At 39.1% G+C, this 4,230-nt stretch overlaps 1 non-coding gene and 1 pseudogene across 1 annotated transcript; one reads left to right on the top strand and one right to left on the bottom strand.

Annotated features, from left to right (window-relative positions):
- Nucleotides 1-934: 934 nt before the first annotated feature.
- On the bottom strand, nucleotides 935-1,042 carry LOC120109513. Its single transcript, XR_005510372.1, has one exon. It is a non-coding gene; the product is annotated as a small nucleolar RNA R71 (small nucleolar RNA).
- Nucleotides 1,043-1,841: 799 nt separating this feature from the next.
- Nucleotides 1,842-3,453, top strand: LOC120109512 (annotated as a pseudogene).
- Nucleotides 3,454-4,230: the final 777 nt, after the last annotated feature.

The raw sequence follows: 4,230 nt of genomic DNA, 5'->3' as shown, positions 1-4,230 counted from the left end.
TTCAAGTGAGGAATTCCCGATGCTTTGCTGCCATTAATTCTGGTCACATCTTTTCACTACTACAATCTAATTGTCAATTTACTTTTAAACATTCACATCACATTTTACTGCTTTGATATTTTCTTTTAGTTTTGTAGTTCCTTTTTGTGTTTCTACCTTCTCCCTGTGGAATCGATACCCCAATATATATTGCGATAGCCGCGTTATTCTTTGGGCGTAATCAAATTTTGGCACCGTTGCCGAGGAGAATGGTATAAGAAGCGCTTCAAGGAATAGGTTTGCAGAATTAATTCGTCAAAGCAGTAACCTCGTTCCTTCTTCTTTTTTTTCCTCTTGCTTTTTGTCTTCAGTTTATTTCATTTATAGTTTTGATTTGATTGTGCCAAAAAAAAACAAAAAGCCAAAAAAAAATAAAAAAATAAAAATAATATACATATATTTTGTGTTGCATGCGTAGGCATAGAGACGAGTTAGGTAGATTTGCAAGAAGACCGGAATTAGAACCTGACACTTTTCCTGTAAATTTGCCCGATACGCCATCTAATTCTAACACCATGAGCAATCACGAAGATTAGCCCATTAGGACTCTCCAGGAGTATCTCCATTCTACTCACACAGCTACACCATCATGCATTATATTCCCACCCAATGTCCCACAACAGGATTTTAAACCAGGAATGATACAGTTACTTCCTACCTTTCATGGCTTAGAGAATGAAAATCCTTACGTGCACATTAGAGAGTTTGAGGAGGTAGTGGCGACTTTTCATAGTCAACCCGGTACAATAGATGCAGTTAGACTTAAGTTTTTTCCATTTTCTCTAAAAGATAGAGCGAAAAGTTGGTTGTATTCACTGAGACCATGGTCAATAGGATCTTGGGATGAGATGACACAGGTTTTCTTTAACAAATACTTCCCCCACCATAAGACCAATGGTTTGAAGAGACAGATTTCAACCTTTGCACAAAAGGATAGTGAGACTTTGTATCAGGTGTGGGAGAGGTTTAAAGATTTGTTAAACGTGTGTCCTCATCACGGCTATGAGAGTTGGCGTTTAGTTAGTTACTTTTATGAGGGACTTATACCTAGAGAGCGCCAATTTGTAGAAATGATGTGTAATGGTGAGTTCTTGCAGAAAGATCCGGATGAGGCCATAGAGTACCTGAATGACCTAGCTGAGAAAGCTCATACTTGGACAGGACCTAGTGCGACTGATAGTACTAGTAGGTCACGACCTACAGCTACTCCTTCTAGTGGAGGAATTTACCATCTTAGAGAGGAGGATAATCTCAAGGCCCGGATAGAAATTCTGACTAGGGAGTTAGAGGCCTTAAAAATAAAGGATACAAAGGTTACACATACTATTTCTCGTGTTGAGTCCCATGAACCCTGTTTTGTATGTGGTGGAGTGGATCACCTAGCTCAGGATTGTTCCACATTTGCTGAAATGAGGGGTGTGTATGAGGAACATTGTAATGCCCTAGATATGTACAAGAAGCCTTTTACACCCTTTTCAGATACCTATAATTCTGGTTGGAGGAACCATCCTAACTTTAGTTGAAAATCTGACCCGCAACATCCTGCACAACCACAGCTGCCTAGAGCTTATTCTACACCTCCATACCATGACCCATCTTCTAGGAATCCTTTAGAGGACACATTACATGCTTTTATTGAGGCTCAGAATAAGACAAACCAGAAGTTTGAATCAATGATTACTCAGGTGGTTGAGAAAAATAAAGAGATTAGGAGTTAAGTGTATAAGTTGATTAGTGCTTTAACCGTAAATGAGCAAGGAAAATTTTCATTCCAAGCTCAACCAAATCCCCAAGGTCAGCATATGGCACAAACTTCTAACCCTTATAGGCAAGATCTTAAGGAGGTTAATTCCATAACTACTCGAAGTGGTAAGGTTATAGAAGGGGTTCCCAAGCCTAAGGACACACAAGAGAAGTTGAGTAGTGATGTAGTTAATGTTCCAAGAGAGGAAGAGATAGTGAAGAGTCCAGTTAGAGTGCCCTTTCCTCAAGCTCTCAAGTCTACCTCAAGAGTTATGGATAATAGTGGCGAGATCCTAGAGAACCTAAGGCAAGTGAAAATTAATCTTCCTTTGTTACATGTGATAAAACAGGTTCCAACTTATGCAAAGGTCCTTAAAGATTTGTGTACTGTAAAAAGAAAACACCATATTAAGAAAACAGCTTTTCTGACGGAACAAGTAAGTGCTTTGTTTGAACAGAGAATCCCACCAAAATATAAGGACCCAGGATGCCCCACAATTTCTTGTATTATTGGGAATCATGAGTTTGCACAGGCCTTACTTGATTTGGGAGCTAGTGTCAATCTCATGCCTTATTCTGTTTACTTGCAATTGGGATTAGGAGAGATCAAACCCACCTCTGTGGTCTTACAGTTAGCTGATCGGTCAGTAAAGATACCAAGGGGGATAGTTAAGGATGTGTTAATTTAAGTTGATAAATTTTACTATCCTATTGATATCTTGATTCTACACACACACTCTGTTGTTATTTCTGAATCAAAAATCTCCATTATTTTAGGTAGACCTTTTCTTGCCACAGCTAATGCTCTTATTAATTGCGGAAATGGGTTGATGAAGTTGTCCTTTGGGCATATGACCCTTGAGGTCAATATCTTCCACATAAGCAAACAGCCATAGGAGGACGATGAATGTCACCAAACTTACCTGATAAACACACTTATGCAAGAGGAAGCCATCACAAAATATGACCCCGATCCTCTTGAAATATTTTCTTATTAATTCTGGGTTTGATAGCACATTTGACTCTAATGATGTTACTAATATTTGTGCTGTTTTTGATTCATCTCAGGATTATGGGACGAGGACATGGAAACCAAGATTTGAGGAGCTGCCCTTGATGCGAGAACAACCGAAGCCATCTACCATTGAAGCCCCAAAAGTCGAGTTAAAGCCACTGCCTAAGAGTTTAAAACATGCATTTCTTGGTCCAGGTGATACCTTTCCTGTAATAATTTCTTCTGACTTATGTGCATCACAAGGTAAAAAATTACTCACAACTTTGAATGAGCATAAATCTGCACTTGGTTGCACCATGGCCGACATTAAAGGCATCAGCCCTTTAATTTGTTCTCATAGGATTCACTTGGAGGAGGGAGCTAACCCTCGTAGAGACCCCCAACGCAGGCTAAACCCTACCATGAAAGAAGTTGTGAAAAATGAAGTCTTAAAACTATTAGATGCGGGTATTATTTATCCGACTGTCGATAGCAAGTGGGTTAGTTCTACGCAGGTAGTTCCTAAAAAGTCAGGTGTCACAGTAGTGAAGAATGATGTAGGAGAATTAGTCCCTACCAAAGCAGTAATCGGGTGGCGCATGTGCATTGATTATAGGAAGTTAAATGCTGCACTCGCAAAGATCATTTTCCCTTTCCATTCATCGACCAAATCTTAGAGCGTGTAGCTGGTCATCCCTTTTATTATTTTTTAGATGGTTATTCTGGTTATTATCAAATTAAAATTGCTTTAGAGGACCAAGATAAGACCACTTTTACATGTCCCTTTGGAACTTATGCATTTCGTCGTATGCCATTTGGTTTGTGTAATGCTCCAGCTACCTTTCAAAGATGCATGATGAGTATTTTTAGTGATATGGTTGAGAATTGCATGGAGGTATTTATGGATGATTTGATTGTTTTTGGTGACTCCTTTGATGTATGTTTGTTTAATTTAAAAAGGGTTCTAGCTCGTTGCAAAGAAAAAGGCCTTGTATTGAATTGGGAGAAATGCCATTTTATGGTACCTTCGGGTATTGTTTTGGGCCATATTGTTTCCTCTAGGAGAATAGAGATTGATCAATCCAAAATAGAGTTGATTTCTAAGTTGCCTACACCTAAGATTGTGAAGGATGTTAGATCATTCCTTGATCATGCTGGTTTCTATAGGAGGTTTATCCAGAATTTTTCTACCATATCTAGACCATTGTGTAACCTTCTAGTTAAGGATACCCCATTTGAGTGGACATAAGAGTGCCATGAGGCATTCCAAACGCTCATTGGAAAGCTCACTTCAGCTCCCATAATGCAGCCACCAGATTGGAGTTTACCTTTTGAAATTATGTGTGATGCAAGTGACTACGCAGTAGGGGCTGTCTTAGGTCAACGGAGAGAGGAAAAGCCCTTTGTCATTTATTATGCTAGTAGGACTTTAAATAGTGCTCAAATGAATTATT

This window comes from Phoenix dactylifera, unplaced genomic scaffold (genome assembly GCF_009389715.1).
Source record: "Phoenix dactylifera cultivar Barhee BC4 unplaced genomic scaffold, palm_55x_up_171113_PBpolish2nd_filt_p 002309F, whole genome shotgun sequence".
Lineage (NCBI taxonomy): Eukaryota > Viridiplantae > Streptophyta > Magnoliopsida > Arecales > Arecaceae > Phoenix > Phoenix dactylifera.
This window is presented reverse-complemented; position numbering and strand designations above follow the sequence as displayed.